This window comes from Falco punctatus (assembly GCF_963210335.1).
Source record: "Falco punctatus genome assembly, chromosome: 7".
Lineage (NCBI taxonomy): Eukaryota > Metazoa > Chordata > Aves > Falconiformes > Falconidae > Falco > Falco punctatus.
In genome coordinates, this window is record NC_137587.1 from 72064410 (window position 1) to 72086502 (window position 22093).

The 22093-nt window shown below is 48.2% G+C and overlaps 1 protein-coding gene across 1 annotated transcript in view; it reads right to left on the reverse strand.

The window, feature by feature from the left end:
• Nucleotides 1–22093, reverse strand: part of LOC308067039 (uncharacterized protein) — a 62141-nt gene that overhangs the window by 18043 nt on the left and 22005 nt on the right. The window contains exon 1 of the mRNA XM_080395203.1: nucleotides 1–22093. This exon is cut by the window's right edge and continues 22005 nt beyond it. The gene's annotated coding sequence lies outside the window, so the exon portion shown is untranslated.

Consider the following 22093-nt stretch of genomic DNA (forward strand, 5'->3'; position numbering starts at 1 on the left):
CTGTGGGCCCCGTGGCCGTCGGGCCACAGCCACTGTGCTGCCGTGCCTGGGCGCTGCTGCTGCCGCCGCGGATCCGCAGGCTGTGGCACACACTCTGCTCCCAGCTGCAGGCTTCCAGTCCACAGCGCCAGAGCCTGGCTTGGAAGAGAAAACAGAAATGATCGCTGTTGTGGGCCCTTCTTGAGTGTTAGTGAAAATTAGGACCAGAAAACATCGGTGGCCAAAGTATCTTTGTTCCAGCCCCCTCTGCATTGTACACCTGGAGTTGTTAATTCAGGCCAAGCGCTGGCTAAAGTGGGGGGAGGGGGGCAGCAGCATTTGGAACAGCCTCTGTGCTGTGCCGTCAGCTTTAGGGGGGTCAGCCTGTCTGCAGACACTTGCCATTCTGTGTGGCAGGGCAGATGTGGCACTTTACACAACAAACATACGCTGAAAGTTCACACTTTGTGTACAGAGAAAGACTGAGAAGGAGCAGTAAGTACTGGAAGGTGGAGAGGATGCAAGATCTCAGGGAGGGAGGAGCAGCCCACCACAGGTTCCTTCTAACTGTCCCTCTGTGCCATCAGGTCACAGCTTAGCCGCTGCACCAGTCCGTGGCCGGAAATTTGCTGGTTTGGAGAGGAACATGATGTCCCACTTGGCAGCTCCCTGGCCCTGCCCTCCCAGCTCAGCACAACTGGCACAGATCACGCCCCAAGTCTCGAGGCTGTTGAGAAAGGAGGATGCAGGCTCCCGGGACGGGAGGAGTTTGCCAAGGCAGCCACTCCGCTCGCACATGCAACATTTCCTTGCCTCTGCAACACCAATATCCCTTCCCCAAAAGATGTGTGGGATTGGACTACTTCTTTCTGAGGACTCCATTGTAACCGAGCCCAGTGCAGAGTGAGATCTGAAGACTTCAGACCTGCCCAACAGTACCAAACCAAATGGCCGTTCAGCTTCCCCTGATTTACACCCTGCACGCTGCCAAAGCTCCAGCAGAGCTCAGCTCTTCGGTGGGCACTAAAGCGAACGGCTTGATTTACAAAGACACTCACATTGGTGCTGGCAAGGTGCTGGGATGTTCTGAAAATGCAATGCTAAGTGGGTGAGGTCTCCTTCACTCCCAAGGAATATTCTCTTTCAGCCGAACTGTTCCTCAGAATACCTAGGTATAACACCCAGGCAGAAAACAGTGCCTTTAGCAATGCCGCGGCTCTCAGGGCCTGGATCAGGACCTCTCCAGCACACGTGCTCTTCATTAATGCTAATCCAGGAGCAGAAATGATCCGAGAGCAAAACCTCCGAGAGGATTAAGTACACAGATACTGCCTCATCAAGCTGTGATGCAGGGAGGGATCCAACCTGAACTTCCTCCAAATCACGCAGTCAGATCTGGTTGCTCTGGTTTGGACCCGACTCTGGCAAGATGGAAAGCGGTTCAGCGAGATGTGGAAAGAGAGGAGCAGAAAGAAAGGAAAACAGTCCACTCTCTCTTCTCCCCCCAAACGCAGTGTTTCGTTTCTGGGGCTGTAAGTGTGCACAATAAACTTGTCTCCCTTCCCTCACTCCAGCTTACATTGTTCGCTTTCCTGCAAATTGTTTCCACATTCTGTATAAATAACCCCAGTGCCAGCGAGGGGGAGGGGGAGAGCGCAGGGGCGCACGGAGAAGGGGTGGGAGGAAATCAAATGTCTTTGTTATTTTGAAAAAGAAGGTGGAGGATGCCGAGAAGCAGTTTGGAGCTGGAGCCTTGGCAGACCAAAGAGTTGCCATTGAGCTTGCGCTCAGACCTGGAGGAAGAAGAGTAAACAAGGGAGAGATTATATATAATTATAGACAATCATGTTGCTGGGGATAAACAAGAATCAAAAGCACGGAGGCACTGAAGTCTGGCACATCCCCAAGCACAGAACAGAAGCCAGCCAGCGAGAGGCAATGCGGCTGGAAAGCGCTTCCCTTTGGGCCTGTTTTCAGTTAGCTCAGGGGCTGGGGTTTTTTTCCTCTCTTTTTGGCTTGAGGCATTCCCCCATAAAGAGGAGCCCGTCCAATGGGAAACAGAAGCCAAACTGAAGTCAGCAGAATCCTTGTCTGCGACATTAATAGATTACTCTGTGAAAAACATCAGAAACGTTTGGAAAAGATACAGCCCGCTTAGGTCAGCAAAAACAACAACAACAGGGATTTCTGAACAAAAATGGCTTTAGAAAGGCCCCAGAAGCCATGCCTGCCCTGTCCTGTGGGCAGATACCCCTTGGCAGGCTGCAAAAGGTGAGCTGCAGCGAAGGGTGGCTCAGGGGTCCTGCTCACAGACCCCAGGTTTATCACAAAAAGGTGCTGAGGCCTCTCAGCCACCTCTCCTGTGCCGGCGTGCGGCGCTGAGCCCGTCCGGGAGCCGTCCCTTTGCCAAAGCTCTCTCCTCCATCTGCTGCACACCAAAAGCGAAAGGATGGGCTGTCAGCCCCTACCGCAGGACACCCCTGCGCTCCCCCCGCCTGTCTCTACCTCTGCAGAGGGAGTAAGTGGGAATCCGAGCGTGATGGGACCCTCCCCATGCCACCTGCCTGCCCGGCGGGCGCGAAGGAGCCACGGGAGGCCCTGCATGCAGCAGGCAGCGAGCCCCCACCTGCCCCCACCTGCCCGCCTTCGCTGGCCGCAGCAGGGGCAAGCAGCGGGGTGCCCGCCTGGCTCAGCCTCGCTCCCTGGCAGAGCAGCCACAGCTTTGCTTTTGCAGATCCTGGGAGAGGGAATAAAAGACTCTTTGGGCAGCAGAGATGGCTCTGGCTGTAGGCAGACGAGCAGGCTCCGATGCTCCAAGTGCTGTAGCTGAGAGCAGGGATGCTGAGCTGTCGCTGCACACCTCTCTCCAAGTGCTCAATGGTGCCCAGCAAAGGGGCAAGGAGGGGGAAATGATGAAGAAACAAAGCCAAGAAGCACAACTAAAGCAAAGGCAGATGGCCTGTAAGGGTTGGGTTTTTTTAAAGGACTTGGGAGGATTTAAAAAAGAAAAAGAAGTCTCATTCATCCTTCGTTTCCTTTCCTTGAAGGCTCTGGAGAGTTAGAGGGATGGCAACATCATGACGAACAAAGGACGGCAACCTCAGATGGTGACAGAAGGAGGATTGTCTAGCAAGGTGGTGCAAAAAGCTCTCTCCCAGGCACTATTTTAAATCCAAATAGCTTACAGCCCGCTGAAGTCTTAAGCCATTTTCCTGATCTCTCAGCTGTTCTTCATTGAGAACTTAAGCTGGTATTTCAAAGCGAAAAATCAGAGAGGAAAAATATACATATGTAAGAAAAAAACAAACCTGTGTTTAGAATCTGCATAATACCACCGGAAGCAGGGCAAGCTCATGGGCTCTTCGACCTTCTCCCTTTCAGTACAGGTGTTCTACACGCCCTTTCTCCTAAGGAAAAAAATGGATTTTTAAAGGAAAATTACATTTACACTATGAGAACAGTGTCACAGTTTGGTGAATGATATGACCTGGCTATCTGGGTATACAGTATTTTGTGTATTTTCTATGAATTCATCACTGCAGGCATTTTTGCTCCAGGATTTCTTACACTGATGAATCCTTCACCGGTGGTGGCTACCTGTTGGTGTGTGCATGTGCATAAGCGCAAGATCTCTCTGCTGGCCCTGTAGAAACTGTTCAAGTATCACAGATGAGGTTGATCTAAGCACAGAACAGGAGTCACGTTCATCTCAAAACTGCTGGAAATAGATCTGAAAGAGCAGAGGAAATGGAATTGGAAAAAAGACAGTAATGGGTTAAAAATGGCATCTGGGGTCCAAGTCTTATCTGCTATAAATTTACATTGACTCTGTGAGGTAATATTTAAGTAATCTATTCCCATGCCAAGTTACAGAGCTACTTCCAAATATCCCAGATGTTAGTGTACAGAACCAAGAATAAAAACAAGATAACAGAATGATACCAAAAATAAGCTAACCATGTTCTTTAAACACGTGCCTATATGCCACGCTGGACAGAAACAGTGTCAGAAGTTTAGCAATACAGTGAGAGAGTACAAGTGAGCCCAGCTGACAGATCTGGACAGATTATGTCCGCTTTACTTTCTCTTTCATTTATACACGAACAAGCAGGGAGAAGGATACAGGGTGCTTGTCCTGATGTTCTGTCAAAACCAAAATGAGGTTATTGGTCTCCCGCAAGCACAGATGAACATCAATCACAAAACCCTCATACAGGCATAAAGCACAGTCCCTCAGTGTTATTAGAAAGCAAGAATTAAAAGTTTATCAAGATGGAAAGAGCAGATCCTCAAGGGAGAATGGATTTCATAAGCAATCAGCAAATCCCTCTCCAGGCACCTCAGTGTGACTTGCAAGGCAGTGAGAAAATCAAAAGAGCTACTACCTAAAGAGAAACACAGTGAGTGTTCCCAGCAGGCATCTTAGAAAAAGCCCTCAGTGGGATAAAGTGTCAATCCTTTCTCGCCTCTTCCTGCTTTCCTGAAGCAAAGGGGGAAAAAAGACAAGGGGGAAAAGAAGAAAAAAAAAAAGAAAAAGAAAAAGAAGAGTATGATATTTGCATTACTGCTTATTTTTGCTTTGCAAAACATATTCGTATGTGCTGGAGGAAAGGTTTGCATCAGTTTATCACAGAACATCTGCAGCTGGGTAGGTTAGCTGGCCATCTCAGCTTAGGACAGGCTTAAAGCCGGAATATCAGACTGACACGTCAGGACGGAGGTGCATCCCCAGAGCTCTCCAGGGACCCAGGGCTGGCACAGCAGCTGCTGAAGGTCAGCAGAGGAAAACTCAACTGCATTTCACTTCTCGTAATCCCTTTTTGGATACTGGAACTTGGCCACGGGGAATGAAAACATGACTGAAGTATTTCTTTATTCCATGTCTGCCTGGCTGCTGAAGCAATGCTTTGGAGCGCTGGCCGGCAAGTCCCACTTCTGGCAAATCCAACAATTGAAGGGACACAGTGCAACGTTTCCCCCCAGCTCCTTGCTGGTGGTGCTGGAAATCCTTGTGTTCCCAGCCCTAGAGACCACCAGAATTTCCTAAAATGTCCAAGTGCGTAAGCAACTGCACAGAGGCAGCTGACAGAGAGGGGGGACTTCTCACAGGTTGGGTTTAAGACCACTGGCTAGAGGGAGACCAGGGGCAGGGGGGGAAGAGCTGCACCCATCATCAACTACAGGCTTAATCACCAGGAACCTCTCCCAAGTTGCCCCCTCCCTGCTTAGAAGCTCAGGAGGCAGATGTATAAAAGAGCCACCAAGAAAATGTGCTTCCCCCTTTGCTGTTCCTCACACCTCTGATGTTGCTGTCACCCCTTTTGCATCCACTTTTGAAATAAGTATTTCCATCGCTTATGAAATAACTTACGGCATTGACAGAGACGGGTGAGAGCAGCCCCCCAGGCCAGAACTGCTGGGCACAGGCACCTTCCAATATGCTGCCTGTAATAAATGCAGCAGGGGGGACACAACATTTTGTTTAATGAAAAAAAAAAAATACCCTGCTTCAAGCTTCTGAAGGACTGTTATAAGCTGCGGCATGATGAAACTCAAGACATAAGCCTCTTTATATTTACTAATACATATTATAGTTTTTTTCCTGCGGAGAAACTTCAATGAACAACTTTCTTCCTTTAAATCTTTTGTTGCGAATGTTGATTATTCATTGGAAATCTAAACCCCAAAGATCTGACCAAAAACATTCAGATTTCTGCACCAAAGCAGACGATTCCAAAAAGTTACAACCATTTTGCTGTAGAGCGCTTGTTAGCAGAAAAGCAGCTCTGATGGTGAGTTTTTAATTAGCCCACACAAATGTGTATGCAAATGTACGTAACTGCATTTCAGTTGAAACTGCTTATCCCCTAAAACAAAAACACTTCTACAGTAGGAGCTACAGAAAAGCAGCAAGCAAAAGTATTCTGATTTTAGCACATAATAAAAGCAGATTAAGAAAGTCAATGTATCTCATCCTGCCACACGAGGGTTCCCAAACTGCCTAGAAAAAAGCTGCCCACAACAACACACTCCAAGAGCTGTGACATCCAAGCCACGTCTGCTGAAGGGGCACTGTTCCCTGAGTTCACTATTAAATTGCTTTCCCAAAGAGAAGATACACGAGTTAATCTGACTCAGACATGTATTTTTATAGCGGACCCAACATGAAAGTATCAACATTTAAAACATGTATTCACACTTCTTTAAAATACCAGATCACCTCCTGAATACTGGCAGTAATGCATGTCTCATTGGCTTTATTCTCCAAATCGGAGGGGGGCTGGGAGGGGAGGTGAAGCCACCAGCAGGTGATTGAGATGGACACGAGACATAAGGAAGGCAAAGGGAAGGAAGGAAGATCAATTAACGATCTGGTCCCGGTGAGAAAACAAGTACAAATGTGGTCCCTAAAGTTAACAGTGCTGGTTGCAGCGCGGAGCCTGATCGATAGATGTTAGCGATGGCGTGGGGAGGAATGCAGTGCTGTGTGGCAGGAGCCCCGCGCCGGGTTACAGCGGACAGGGCAAAAGTCCCCAGATTACAATAAAGCAGCTTGAAGGTGACAGATTTCATTGTTGAAGGTGATAAAATTGCATGTGGCGTGCTGCAAAACAAGGGCTGGAGCTCCACGCACAGAAAGGGAGGCAGCGCCCAGACAGTGCAGTGGGAGGTTTCTCCTCCTCTCCTTGTCCTGGGAACCAGCAGAGAAACGCTCGGTGTCTGAGGTGGGCGACAGGTCTCCTCTTGCCTGACACGTGCCAGGTGGAGCTGCGGGTTCTGAACGAACCCCCAGTACTTCCACCTGTGTGGTGCAAGTGCAGCGGTGCTGCTGCCGAGCGGCGTCTCCCGCGGGTGGGCACTGCGGCACGTGGCATGCAGCAGGGAAAAGTAAGGGCTGTCGCCTACAGAGACAGTCCTGCAGCAGGCAGGAGCCTGCAGGACATGTGCCAGCATCAGCAAACCTCCTCCTGTTCGTGCTTCGTGTAACTGGTCTCCCTCCATTCACTAAGAAGTTTGCTGGTGAGGGTCACATCAGCACAGAACCATCATGAACAAAGTGTCCCAAAAGCTTCAGGCTTTGTTTTCCAAAATAACCCCCGGTGCTGTTACACAGGCAAAACATCCAGCCAGCAGAAGTCTGACCTTCAGTGCCTTTAACTCATGCCCACTTTGCTGCAAACGCTTTGTGGAAGGGTTCAGCAAGGACAGCTATTGTCTCTTTCAGTCTAGCAGAGGTTCAGCTTGGTCTGGACGCTGCCCCTGCTCAGGCTGCTTGAAATGCAGGAAAGAATCAGAAGCAGAGATGTGAAAGCAACAGGAAAATCAAAGCCTGAGACTAAACTAGCAATTAGACCAGCCTTTGGAATATATTTAAGTCAAATCAATCCATACAAGAATTTCAGTCACGGTGTGCTTGTGCCCACACCTCCCTCCCTCTCTTCCTCTCCTGCAACCCAGGACTGAGATCCAGCATTACTGTCTGCTTCATCAGAATATGCAAGAAGTGTAGTGACAACGTGTCTCCTAAGATGCTTTATCAGTTTTGCAAAGTCCCAGTTCATCCTCCTCTTGTGGATCTATTTACATATTGATGTATTTACTCGACTCTCTCCACCAGGCATGCCCCATGAGATTAAACTATTTTATTTACAAAGACATTGGGGTTGCAGCTCCTAACAATTAAAAGTCAGCCAAGATATAACTTTGCATGTGCTTTCAGATGGATGTGTGAACAGACAAATCAGCCTTGTCAGCGATTCAGGAGCAACCGGGGGGGAGGACTGGTTAAACCCCATCTATATAAACCAGTCAATAGCTGCTGCAACTGGGGAAAATGAATTGGGGTGGTGGGAGGCACAAATATGCAGAAGGGAAAGATAATGAGCTGGCAGAAGGAGTAATGGATAAAACCTGGAGGAGGAACTTTGCCAACAGGGCTCACCTTAAAAGGTTAGTGCTTCAAAGTAGTTTCTGCTTCAAGGGACCTTGGAGGCTCTTGGGAGTTGCCCCTGCTCCATCTCACTCATCAAAGTCACCTGTTAAAAAAGAGCTAAGTTGTCCCTCACCGAGGGGTATGCTTGGAGGAAGAGGAGGATGGGGGGAGAAGAGAGAAATACCTTGTGAGATGAAAGTCAGCAGAAGTTGATTTGAGAGAGGCAAACTGCAGCCTGGCTGCTGACGCGATGCTCCAGGAAAGGTGCTAAAGCCCTTTCCACAGAGAGCTTTCCCCCAGGCAGCGGAACACCTCTCGTCCTTCTTCCCTCCATCAGCATCTGATCAGGCTGCGTTTGCCAATGCCCTCTTCTCCGTACCCTCGCCCTTCTCATTCACACTCAGTGGTATCTCTGGGAAGGAAGCATGGCAGTGACATTTGTATGCTGATGTCGTTCACAGTGTGCCAGGCTGTGGATGGGGGGAAGCATCATCACAGGGAACGACATACTAGGTTCTGCTTAAAGCCCCGCAAGTCCGGCCCCGCTCCCCTGTAGCCATCAGGCCTACGCCCCGGTGCTTGCCCACCCCGCCGGGCACGGCGAGAACAGCTTTCATCCAAGCCTGCTGCCTGCAGGCATCAGCCACGGACACCTACAGGTGACAGATCCATAGCACCTGTTGCTGTGGGTTTCGCTGCCTCCCACCAGATGAAGTATGTCCATCAGAGCACTTCGGCTCCCTTAAACACAATCGCTGAAAAGTCACCTGCGTCTTTAGACCAGTATAAATCTGGCACGCTATTGCCTCTTCCTGACAGCAATCTCATCCGGTGCCAGCATTCTTCTTAGCATCTCTGACATTTCAAAATTATATTTAGAGACCTGAATGGGAATTTAATTTTGAAATTTTCTATTGAACACTGCTATATAAATATTCCATACCACCTGCCTATGGGTCTATCATTGCATAGCAAGCCTGTGCCATTGCCTTTAACTAAACGGGCAGAGGCAACCCAAGGAAGGAGCACTAAACAGTAGTCTAACCATCTTAAGAGTCAGCACTTGTATCCCTATTAATTCTCACCCTGATCTTTTGCATACCGCTATCACCAGACTAATTAATCACAGGTGCAAGCTCAAGCATTAATTGCAACAATGAATCATTTTTTTTGTCTGTGCCTTGCCATTTCTAGCCTATAGGAATGCAGCTACTCCCGTTACTTTTATAATTATTATAAATATAAAGCCAGCAACACGCACCACATTTTGTAGGCATTAAAAAAGACATGGTATTTGGCCTGGAGCATTAACAATCTGGTGCATATTCAGGGGAGTGACGAATGCATCGCACTGACAGTCTAAAAATGTGTTTCCTGAATCATTTTAATTCTGGGAACTTTATGAAGGTGCTAGGTAAAGCACAGGTTTTAGGAATTCAGTATCTGCAGCTCTCCTGGTCAACGTGCTTCAGCAGGTCCTGGCCACTCATGGCTTGTCAGGACGTCCAAGGCACACAGCTGTCTCCACTTCACGATGCCCAGCCTGCATATACAAGACAGGATGACTCTTGATTGCAGATGGTTGGGGGGAAAAAAGCTCTGTAACCTCTGTGCCTCCAGGCTCAGACTCATCTTGAGTGAGATCGACAGAAAACCTTGATGTCTGGATGAAAAGAAGGGATGCCGTGAACTTTCGACGGCGAGGCACAAGCTGGAGCCTCCCAGTACAGCTGGAGCTGTCAGGTGGACACTCTCAGGTCTGACCCTGGTGAAGAAGCCACGGGCTCCAGGGACCCACAGGACAGACAGTCTTTAAGACATGGGTCCTGTCTCGCCAGGGCAGGCAGAGGCGCAGGGCAGGCAGCACGGGGGAGCCGGTGCTGCTAGCCTTTGCTGAAGGGAATTCGCAGCCATCTACCCTGGTGCTGGGTGAGCTAGTACCTCCTCCTGGCACGGGCACAGGGATGGAAACGCGTCTGGTGTATGGCACAAGGGGTAAGAGCAACTGCTGACGATGTTGTTCTGAGAGATTAGATTATAAATTTATTAAATGACTAGCGTGCATTATGTGTCCTTCCCTGGCCAAACCACCTGCATACACAATGCGTGGCTCTGAAGTGGGGTTGACAGGTTCAGGCACATGGTTCAGGGCTCCTCTTCAGTGTCAGGCTGGCAGAATGCACTCCAGGCAGGGGCTTTCGATGCTGGGGAAGACAAAGCCAAAGCTATGAAAACAGAGCTTTTGGGGGGAAACAAAAGCTACAATTTGAACAGCTACAAAAACGTAATTTGTCATCCAAACTACAGTAAATATTTCCTTTCTTTGCCAGCACAGAGGCTGGGGAGAAGTGGCTGAAGGAGAGCTCAAGGTGAGCACCCGTTATTTACTGCTGCTGATGAATAAGCAAAACCCCACACTGTGTTTTCCTACAGGACAGCAAAAGCTCCGGACTGCTTAACAGTCTGCTTGGTTGTTATTTTTTCCCCTCCTGGGGTGCGTTTTACATGCTCTTGCAGTGAAACGCGGGTACCACTATTAATTGTTCACAAACGCATAAAACACATGGTATTTTCCTTCGCCACCACTGCAGTCCCAGCAGATCAAATGCGGGAGAGCTGGAAAAGTCACCTAACAAGACAGAGGTTGGGAGAATAATGCAAAAAAGAAGCAAAAGGATTTGTGTTGTTTTTTTTAAAAAATAATAAAGTAGTTCTCTTGGCTGGTTTAAAAGCATAGGCTTGTTTGAAATTCCCCGGGAAGCAGGGAGCATTGAAGAGAATTGGCAGGCTCCGATCTGGCTGCTTTTCCTTATTATGAGAAAATACACTCTCGTCTCCTTGTCTAAGGGTATGAATTCTTCATCTCATATTGTGTTTGCACAGAAGCGTGAAATGTATCCTGAACATTGGTCTTCGTCCACACTTCACAATGCGAGAACAACGAGGGCAGTGAGACATGCAATGAGAACAGGGATGCCACAAAAGTGGGGGAGCGGGTGGCTGCTTCTGTTCCAAGGCCTGGACTCTGGGCTGCATTCACCATATCCATGGCATTTACAGGGAAAACCCGAGGCACGTATTTCCTCTGGGATGCTCGGGGGCCCAGGTTTGTGAGCTGTCGTCCCTGTGGGAAGCTCCCGCCTCCCTTTCCGTAAATGTTCCCCCTGCTGCCGCTGAATCGCCAAATAATCTGGAGACCCGTGGGAAGGGAATTAAATGGTGGTTATCACGCTGCCATGTTCTGCTCACTTTATTTGTTTTAAATGACCATGAAAGCAAAGGGGGGAAAAAGAAAACACACAAGTGGAAACTTAATTGAGCTGCTGAAATGTCTTTAAAGGAGCATTATGGGCTGGATTATGATGCCTCAGCTCCCACTGGTGGCATTTGCTCACATCAGTGGGCATCTGATTAGGCAGTTCAGCCAGGACCCTTGCTCTAAATGATCTCTCACTGCGGATTTGGAGCTGAGGACAACCAAAGACACCCAGCTTTGGGGACCTGACGGGGCGCTTGAGAAGACTGCATGCTCCAAAAATGGCCAGGATGGGACCAGGCTGCAGCCCCCCCATATCGCTGAGGACTACATGGCAGGGCTTCCTACTCCAAGGAGAGTAGCCAAGACCAAGAGGGCAGCTGGCCCAGCTGGGCTGAGGCACCAGGACAGAGCTGTACCCCATCTGCCCTGGCTGCCTGCTCCCCCAGGAGTTCTGCTTCTGGGCAGGAGGAGGGGGGAACCCGCTCTGCTCTCTTCATGGGCACCAAAGTGCAAAGGCCCCTCCGGCCCTAGGTGATAAAAACTGCTGAAGCCACAGAGTGGCCTTGGTTAGACACTGTCCTGGGTCAGAGGGGCCGCAGAGCCCCAGGAGGATGTGTGGGCAGAAGAGCATATAACAGAGCAGGGCAGCAGCCGGTCTGGGGGAGGAGAGCAACCCGAGGGGCAAGAGTGCTGCAGGAACAGGAGGGAACATCCCATGGAGGCGGTCAGCAAAAGACCAAAATGTGGGGAGAAGCCTCCAGCAGAGAAGAGGGAGGAACTGCCCTGACCGACTGGCTGGAGCTTGAATCTAGGAGGTAGGGAGCAAAGAAACCCCAGGATGTGGAAAGGCAGGTACCAAAAATCACCACAAACCAAGCCACCCACACCTGAGGGAGAAGTCAGGGCTGGATTGTGTGGGAAAGGGGGCTCAAGAGATCCACTGTGGGAGCCCAGGGATCTGACAGGGAACCTGTTGGACCTGCTGGAGCAGCTGTGCACAGGCTAATCTCCAAATAGAACAGAACTTGCCTCTGGCTTGTTACACCTGAATTTTGTTATGAGTTCGATATGCACAAAAGTAAATAAAAATGCGTTCCTCTATTCAATCTTCTGCTAGATCTTAAAATCCTCTAACCTGCAGGAAACTATCAAAAACCATTCAGGAAGGATCCCTAAATTTCTATGCATAAGTTCTGAGTGCTGTGCAAATCCCACAAAGGCATATGGGAGGAGGGAGAGCTGAGCTCCTCCACCCTGCCATGTGTGTCCCTCTTACACTAGCCAGGCGCTGCACATGGTCCACAGCTCCTCTCTGAGCTATTTGTCAAACCTCCTCCCCATGCAGTGGCCTACCCCAGCCCTGGGAAAGGATGCAGCCCCTCACTATCGGTTCTGTGGATCCAGGAGCAGTTTTCAGGATGCCCTCCCTGTCTCCCGCTTAGCTCCTCCTGCCCCTATTCTCCATGTTTTCACAGGTGCCTTCCAACCACAGGAGCCCCTATGGTAGCAAGGTTGAGGTGGGGTACACATCCTACTTTGGCTGGCAAGACAATGGAAAGGACTGTCAGGGATAGGAGGAGGGTGGAGACCTTCCTCCACACCTCCTGCTCCACTGGGTCTCACTAGGTCAGCACTTTCTGGGAACTGCTGTATTACCAGATGTTGACTGGGCATCTGACAGGAGAGGAATAAAGCCAATAAAGTTCTCATTTCTGGCTATAAAAATAATAATGAAAAGCAGACAGAGATGGGGGATAGGCTGCCCAAAGCTTTCCCAGGTTGCACTGAGCTGAATGTAGCAGGGGCTCCCTTCAGTTGCCTTCCCTTCTTATTTTCTCCTGCCTGTATACCATAAGCGATAGGCCTGAAATTAAGCAGTTGGATGATATTTGTGTACAAAAGCATTCCTCAAATCCTGTCAAAGGGACTCCCTTTTATTTATTTTGCATGACCTTTCCTGACTGGCAGTGCCAGAGCATCCCAACCATAACCCTCCTTCAGAGTTTGCTGTGCCAAGCCAACCCCGCTGTGAGTTCAGGACTCAAGACCCAGGGATCTGTAAACCAGAGCAGCTCAAACGTCTCCCTGAAGCCCAAGTCAACTTCTTTGAATAATGACTACTCTGCCTCTAGCTCTGTGAGGGAGAGCTCCTGTCACCGCACCAAAGGCTGCCCTGCTTCTTCATACCTCTCTCCCCAGAGGTACAAATGTGCCATGCTTGCAGGCCCATGGTAGCTAAAGACCAAGTCCTAAACAGCAATGATTTCATGAGGGCTCTGCTGTACCAGCCTGGGCATATGTGGCTGGCGTGCTTGAGCAGTTCTGGGATTCTGAGATGCATTTCTGTCGAGCAATTTGCTATGCAGCTGCTGTCAGAAGAGCCGCCTTTGTCCCCACCTGCAACAGCGACACTGCTTCTCTCAGAAAGCTCTGCAAAAGGTGCAGGTCCTACCTCACCGACACCTGCCAAAGCCAGGCAACAGCTGCTCTTTGGGATTTAGAGGGCGAAGGAGACACTTACATTTTCATGGGTTTACAACCCTCATAATCTGGGATCTAAATGAGCTCCTGGGCTGCATCCATTAGAGGTCCTGAACAACCCACAAAACTTGTGGGAGGGCAAAGGTGTCTTTCAGTTGCGCTGGTGCCTTCCCTGCCCACCGCTGGTATGGAGTCTGAAATCCCCTTCGCTTCAGAGACAGCCTGAGCTCTGCCCAACGGGTCCTGTGCTGCTGGGCACCTACCCGTGGGCACCCCAGCTGGCTCTGGGTAAGCCTGCAGACCCAGCTCACTCCACGGCAATCGGAGCATCCCTGTTCCCCGCTGAGATCCAGGCTGGCAACTGAAAAGAAACAGGCAAAATGTGTAATAATACTCTTTTTACAGAGTGGGCACCACTGCAAGGAGAATGCCCAGCATGGCTGTCACTTCCTCTCCACAAAAGTCGTTTCTTGGTCTTTTCATCAGGTAGAGAGAGGGAACTCTATTTTCCCATCAATACGTCCTGGCCTAATTAAAGCTGGGTCCAGTGTTTCTATTCTGTTCGCAGCCACGATAACTTTAACATCTCCCCGAGAGTCAAACCCATCCAGTTGTTTCATGGCATGAAGCAAAGCTGCATTATTGTGGTGAGCTTCAACCCAGAAGCCAGCTCCTAGGCTTCTCATAATGCCAGCAACAAAAGTTCTTCTGAGATAGTAATGCCTTCAGCCCAGAAACTGCTGCATGGGAAAACCTCCTGCTGGACCTCTGAAGGCCGAAGAGTTAATTGCTGATCTTAAAACTAGCAAGATGCCCAGATACCACAGGGCATGATCTGGTTACACTTGTGCAAACAATCTGGCACCAGGCAGTGACACACACACCTATGCATTTAATATTTCTGTTTTCCCAAGCCTTAACCTCAGCTGCTGACATAATGGACAGGGAATATATGTTTGAGGTGGAAAGCATTCCTGGAAACTGGCTACTCTTCAAAGGCATATTTACTGGATGTTCCAATAGCCACAATTCAATAAATGTACGGCAATATTACACTGCATAAAAAGATCTGGGATAAAAGAAGAGTGAAACTCCAATTACCGTTCTATGCAATATTTTTATCAATGATCTAAATGATGTTATATAAATCCTTGTTGTGGTGAAGTTTGCAGATTCCAACAAGATTGGCAGTAGGGAAACAAGAAGCAGGACTGGACTATCAATACATGGTGATCTGAAATAACTGAGAGTTGGCTACACTCCAGTGAAACAGGATTTAAAAAGTCAAATGCAAGGTAAGACATCTGAAACCAGAAATGCAGATTACACTTACAGGATGCTGCCTTGGAAAGGAGTTGCTTTGAAAAGGACTTAGAGGGCATCACAGAGATCTGCCAATGCCCTAAAGCTGCCATAAGGGGACTCCTCCGATCCCTTGGCCCTTGAGCAAGAAGCGTTCCTTCTCATACGCAGTTCGGGTGACAATCTGCGGGAAAGCCACGTTCAAGCTATCCTTCTTCCTTCATGGAGAAAGAGAAAATCCAGAAGTGATTCCAGCAAAGCCAAAAACTGACCCTGGAGCTGGGGAACAGAAGCTGTCCAGCATGCCTCTGAAGGAGCCCACGCCTGCCGGCTCATCGAAGAGGTGGCTGAGGCAGGACCTGATACTGCCACAGGCACTGATATGGGGGAAGGCAACCATGAGAGGGGGCTTCGGGTACCACGATGCCTCTTCCAAGACAACTGCAGAAGCTGGCAATTAGAAACTTAACCTTGAAATGAAACACAGCAGAAACAGCAGTGAAGGCTGTTCCATACTGGCAAAGCTTGCCAGAGAACTAGGTGGAATGACGAGATTAGCTGTTTTTCAGGTGGTGATCTTTAATGCACCTTCTGGGAGAAATTATATAGGCAGTTAGACTAAACATGGCTGGTTTAGCCCCTAGATTACTAGACTGGAGCCTCGCTCTTGCAGAAACTGTTGGAAGCAGGCATTTCTCTGTATTTGATGGAACGGAGGAAGCACTGGAAAGGCTCGGGTGGCCTGAAACACTTTTCCTAGCTGCCTTGAACTCCACGCTGAGCTCAGGGGGATACTTCCACTGCTTAAGCTTTACATACTGTAAGTTATATGACTGTCTCTTCCCAAATTAAGCGAACACAGATTCCCTCCTGCTGAGCTGAAAATCTCAGTATCAGTTTCTCCAGTCCTCACCAAATCCTCACCAGTCTGGCTCTGGAGAAAATGCATAAAGAGTGCCTGTCTGCCCCGAGTTACAGCTGGGGAGCTGTGCAGATATCAGTGAGGTTTCAGGGTGTAACAGAGCAGAAACCAGCTCAGCATGCTCATCTTCTCAAGCTAAGTCTGTCCTTCTGTTTCGATAGATTAGCTCTTCGTCTGCATTTCCCCTTGCACAGTGATGCCAGCCTGGCCACGGCAACAGTGAGCAGCAAACAGCGGGAGGCCCCGCTTCATCCAACACCAACTCCCAGATCTCTAACAGTGGCGGCTTTTGTTCTGGTTCCTGTCTGATCTCTCCAGCCCTGTCTTACAGTGCTCTACATTCCTCCTTCAGGGCCTCCTCCTAAAGTAACTCCATAAAATAGCACACTACTTTTCTATTTCAAATCCAGACCTGGCATCTGAGCAAAAATAAAAAGTGATCAATCACCACACTGACGCAGGAGGGTCTTTTTTCCATCTCCCTTGATTTTGCAAGGTGAACTGTCAGAAGTGAAAATTCATCTTCTGTTTGAATATGTAGGGAACAGATAGACTTGGGCAGTGTGACACAAGGAGTGTATTTTCTAGATAAAAAAATGAATGCATTGCAGAGAATAAACTGATAAAGCTAATCTTACCTGTACATCTTCCTGCCAAACTTGGGCTGGAAACTCATCACAGCTCGGAGGTGAACTTCACGTCCCACCACTCTCATCTGATGCTGTGCCTCACACAGCACACCATCTCTTGGCTCCTAAATCCAAAGATGTCAGCGGGAACCAGGCAACTTCTCCACTTGAGGACTGGATCCTGGGTGGAGTTTACCAGATGCCACTTTTCTTGGTGGATTCAAAATCTGTCCAGACAGTGTGATCCCTTCCCCCAGGAGCAACAGAGATGCTAATCATGAAACAAGCAACTTCCCAATGGCAAAGTATTGCTTCCCTGGAACAAAAGCACTTCAGAGCGAACAGTTATAAAAACAATAAAACAGGCTGTGCATGTTCAGATTAACTTTCATTAGCTGCTTCCGGGAATGAGAGGCCAGTCTGACCAGCTTCCTGCTGGCTCTTCTACAGCTGTACTGTCATTTGTTTTGGAGCAGGACAGCCCTTTGGCCATGACTCTCCTGACCTTCCCCACTTAGAACATTTAGGTCCACGTTGCAGAACTGGATTCCTTTTAGACAAAACTAAACAACAAGATGAGCTCCAGAGACCCACACAACATGTCCCAGCCACTACTGAATCCTCCAAGCTATGGGGCCACATCAGACCTATCCCAAGTAAATCTCCCAAAACGCATATGGGGGACCAGCACCACAAGTTTCACTCTCCAGACCTGCGCCTACCATGTCTTGCTGCTTCCCAGTGCTGGTGTAACCGCTAGGAAGCCTCTGCCCCTGCTCCCTGCAAGGCCTCACGACGCTTCCCCGAGAGCCCTTTGCAGTGCACAGCCCCTCTGCAAGAATTAGCCAAAATTTGCCCTGTTCCACTCTGTTCTGGTTTAGCCAAAGAAGAGTTCCTCTATCAGGAGACAGGAGGTGGTACGCTCGGAGCTCACCTCTTACCCTGTTGTCTTGTGAATGCGGCCTTGAGAGGGCCCTTCCCTGGAAGCCTGGCTTGGCCTGGCGAACCATCGGCTCCTCTAACTCGGTGGCAGGCTCTGAATGAAAAAAAAGCCAGGGCTGAGGTTCGGGTAGGGAACCATGTGTCCTCACGCTAGAGACACTGAAGGAAACAGAAGGTCAGGTGAATTCCCATAAAGAAATTAGCAGGATCATTAAGGATTAATAAAGACTTCTGCATTTGATAAGTTGTTGTAGTGTTAACTTCCTGCAACAGTTTTTTTTTCTTACCTGTTGTGCATATGACCAAATTCTTTGCGAATCACCTCTGGTACGTTACCTGACATGCTCAGATGACAGCTTGTTTAAGACATGTTCATTCCCTAGTTATTTTCCAATTAGCATGTAGCTGTGGTGTGATGAGTAATCTTGTACAGAGAGAGGGAATCTTAATTTGCCTGCCCTTAAAACAGGTTACTATGATTTCTAATGAGTGTCAAACAATTGCAAATCCTAACCAACCAAAATAAAAGGTAACTGGCTAGTGTCAAATCTAATTTCACTAAACAATGGTATCATTAAATTCTCCTGCTATGGTTGATTTTCAGCTGGCAGTAAGAATGAGTTATATCTGCTACACAGGGATTTCAGATTTCTTCTTCGGTTCTATCTTTGATTTATTTAACAGATTTATTTTGTGGTTTACATTTTAATATTTTTGCCCTTCTGTTAATGATAACAGCTGTCTGAAGATTTGCAGTTCAGCTTCTCAATGGTGAAGAAATTAGGCGAGTGGCATGTGGGTATGCTGTAAGCCTAACTGGCCGCCTTTAAGCAGCTATGCTAACTCTGAAATACGGTGTTCGCTACCCCAGAAGATTGCTCCTGTTGCAGAAATCTCAATCCAAAAGCATCACTTTTCTCCCAGAAATGAACGCTGCTTCAGAAGCTGATTTAAATCAGAAACCAAAATAGAGGAAAAACCACTCTCCTGTTATTTACACTCTTCCCCTATTCAGAGTCTCGTGTGACAAATCAGCCACTAGTTATAGCACATCTTCCAAAGACTGAACATTTTTTTCACAGAGTGGCAGAAAGAGGAGTGAATGTAATACCGTCACTGGAGTAGCGCAGTCATCACATCACTCTTAAAAATTGGTAGAAAAGCTGCCGGGGAGCATCGCACATTGCCTGCCGGACAGCTCAGCCGTCTGGCGCCTGACGGGAGCGGGAGGAAGCCAAGGAAGTGCCTTTCTTGCCTGGACTGGCAAGATGTTGCCCAGACGTTGTGTAATGAAGAGCACCTAAACCCAGGAGCCCAGATGAAGGTGAAGTTTGGTAGCTCAGATGACAGGTATGATAAGAGCAGTGTTCACACAGCTACCGGGGCTGGGACACAGCTATGCTTCGGCATTGCTGTGTGCTGTGACAGGGCAGGGGCTAGAAGCATGGCCTCTGCTCCAGCCAGCTCTTCATCAACAAAGAGCGCGGGCACGCCACTGTGTGCGGACACGCAAGGCCAGGAACGTGCTGTTCCCAGCCAGCTCCCCCTCCCTCCACCGCAGCTATCAGGAACAGGGGAGTCCTGACTCACAGACACAAATACAAGCTCTCTCAGATATAACTGCTACAACAGCTACACACAGAATATCTATTTTATATACTATAATAAAACATGGCCAAACAGAATATATAATACTTGATACACTATAACAAAACATGACCACTCCCAGTAATTTTTATCAAACACTGCTGTGCAAATGTTTATGGTGAGAGTGTACTAAGGACTCAACGAACTAAAAATGAAGGAAAAATACCTCCCTGCCATCCTGCTGTGATTCCTCTCAACCCCATACCTGCACACACCTTACGGGGCAAACCTCCCCATCTCCACTGAAAAGGCTTCAGCTGGTACCTCCAGTTCTTGGCCACAGGTGCTGCAACTGCCACAGAGCACCATGGTCCGGTCGAGATCCTAGTGCAGTTCTGAGTCTCCTTACATAATTTAGCAAGATTATACTGCCAAAAAAGCAATTTCTCTGCGAGGAAAGACCACTAAGTCTTGCCTGATCCCTCTAGCTCTGCATCATCTGCAAATTTAATGATCCTACGTGCTGTGGCGTTGCATAAATCTTTAATAAAAATATTAAGGAGCCCTGGCAGAGGATCTGCTCCTCAGTCACCTCCTCATTGACACTCACCCTTAGCTTCAAGCCATGACTCTGCCTTCTTGCACATATTTTACCCTTTTCAGTAATAGATTATTTTAGCCTACATTTAGGGAGTTTGTACTACAATCCATCATGCAAAATTTTCTTAAAACCTTCTGGGCAACCAGATAGATGCATACTATCTAGACTGATAGTTATTTCATTAGCATAAGTGATCAAATGAGTCTGACATCATTTACCTGCAATGTATCCATGCATTAAATTTATTCTTTCTAAAAAAAAAACATTTGCAAACTAACTGTAAATGAAGATTTCATAGGAACAACGCTCATCTTGAATCTTTGCCTCCTGTTGTTACTTCTGTTGTGATGGATCGCGCCCATTTTTGTGCCACTTTGAGAAGGGGCCAGACTAAAAGAGAGCCAGAGGGTACAGGAACAAGCGTAGGGGCAAAAGAATTAACCCTCCAGAGAGGGCTGCTGCAGTCAAGGGCACTTGACTCCTTTGACAGAGAGACACAGCACAAGGAATTAAGCCTGGCACGAGACACTCAAAATAGGATTTCATCTGATCTGATTTTCTATGGAACCTGATGAAGCACCTTGGGTAAGAGAGTGAGTGGAGCAGGAGCAGTAATGTCTGTCTTGGCAGCTTCCAACCACAGACAGCATCGCTACCTTCTACATCTAATAAATCTACTTCAAAAAAATCAACTAAAAAAAGCTGTTGCATGGCCAAACTATCCTCACCAAAGGAAGAATGTACTGACATGTAACCTAAATCCTTCCCACCACAATGCAAATCCATTATTTCTCATCCTACCCCTGCCTGACAGGAGAGTCGGGTCCAGTGAAGCTGTTTTCGGAGACCAGGCAGAAAGACCTGTTGTTCTTCCCTCAGGGCAACCGAGAGCTTTCTCTCAAACGGAACGCTGCATTTCCCTCGCTCCACTGTCTGGTTGGGACCTGCACACTGGACAGACATTACAATCACGGTGAGAGATCTTTCTCCAGTGAAACAGGGCTTTGGGGGAATTTGCTAGCTTGGGGTTTTGGGCAGGAAAGATTGCCTTGCAAGAACAAAGCTGAAGTCCAGAGAACTAAAGTCCACCAATGTATTCAGTCAAAACATGTTTTCTTTATTTTTCATGACCACCCTGCCCCAGCCCACGGCTGTCAGCTCCCTGCCTCTTCCAGGTACCTCCTCTCCCGACCTGCAGAGAAGCCCAGGAGGCCTCCTCAGTTACTCTGGGTATGTAAAATGGCTTCTTACAGTTTCTTTACCCACCATGACAGCTTGTAGACACTAATGTCCTTCCACATAGGATTTGCCCACATCTGAATGCAGTTGGCAAACCTCAAGGAGCAGCAAATGCTGCAAGGACTGGTGCTGACACCCTGCACAGGTGCTGCACTGGGGGCCTGGGGCCCATCCCAGCTCTGCTACTGTCCTCTTGTGCCACCTTTAGGCATGTCACCTTCCCCTCGGGGCCAGCTTCCCCTCCCACCTCCAGTCTGACTTGTATGTTTAAACCCTGAACTCTTCAGAGCAGAGACCAGCTCCTGTATTTCCCAGGATCCACCATGCAAAGCCATCGAAATCCACTTCCCAACTCTTCTTGCTAAAGGAGAGAACTGTCCTTCATTTTCCTGTTGGCTAAACATTCAGTAGAGGTTTTTCACATGGGATTTAAAGACTGCACAGGACACGACTTGGGAACTCCCCGCATAACGCCTGTAAGTTAATTTTTGTCTAGGGAAGCGCTCTTGCATAGAAGGATGCTTACAAAGGTCCGCTCCACAGGCAGGCTACTGGGTAATCTGCCTGTTACCAGCTGAATAATTAAATTACATTTTTAATTTTGACTGTGCTCTTCAACACAGCGAAGCTACGTGCAACATCCTGCTGAGGGCAAAGTGAGTCGAGTAGTTATTAAATGGTCACAGTTAAAAGGTAGAACAAAGGTCCAGTCATTAAAGCACGCACAGAAAACCAAGCCTTTTCCACTATACAGTAATCCTCTGCAACGCTTCCCTACCACTTGGTGTGATAAAATAATATAGCCAGAAATGATATTTTTTTCCTTCTACGTATATTCTCATTTGGGTTCTCACGGAAAGAAGTTTTCAAGCTCTTACGGGTTTGTCTATTGTGTTTAAAAGAAATAAAAGTTAACGGTGACAGTCACCAAGGTGTTTCAAGCCTTCTGTGTTGGATCGGTCAATCAAGGGGATAAGATGTGTCCTTGGGGAAGAGCAGGTACCAGTGCAGCTTCATCCTGAGCCAGCCAGGGGCCTCGATTCAGCAAAAGCCTCCAGCATGCAACCAAAGCTGAAACACATACTTAAGCATCATTTACTTAAAAGAGTTTTAAGCACATATTTAAAATAAGCAGAGGCTTTGATAACTTGGGACCTCAGTCATATCTAAGGATCTCTAGGAAATAAAGAGGTACTGCCGATGTTCAAGGTATGTGTCC